Genomic DNA, 553 nt, shown 5'->3' on the forward strand with positions numbered 1-553 from the left:
GCTGCTCGTACACACAAACGTGGGGAACACACCAAGGTTTATTCTGTTTTTAGATGAAGCTAACTTTATCTGACACTGTTTCCTCAACAACAAGTCGGCCAGGTGAGTTGAGACGGACGATCTGACGAGCAACTCTTGGCTGCTGAAGAGTGTTAGAGTCCGTCATGTAAGGTGAACGAGCACCTTATAATCCAGTTACTGCACCGCGGGGAGCAGAGACTCACAGACAGACTCCACCTCCGTCACTCGTACGTGAGCTGCGTCGTTCTGCCAGTGAATCTACGTTCGATCTGAAGAAGACCCTGGGAGCATCTCTCTCTCTCTCTCTGACATGAGTCTGTGTCTCTGGCTTCAGGCCAACATGTTGCCGGTCAGATCTCCGTCTCTCCCACTGGTTGAACTTGTTGTTTCGGTCAGAGAGGCCTGAAGGGCCGAGGCCTGGGCGTAGTGACAGCACCCAGCGGGGAGGTGGAGGAGGAATAATGGAGGCAGCAGGAGAGGCTCAGGAAGGATGCCAGGAGGAGTTTCCTTTTGATCAGATTCAAAACTGCTG

Source organism: Seriola lalandi, unplaced genomic scaffold (genome assembly GCF_002814215.2).
Source record: "Seriola lalandi dorsalis isolate HSWRI2012SDOR001 ecotype SW California unplaced genomic scaffold, Sedor1 jcf7180002053876, whole genome shotgun sequence".
Taxonomy (NCBI): Eukaryota; Metazoa; Chordata; class Actinopteri; order Carangiformes; family Carangidae; genus Seriola; species Seriola lalandi.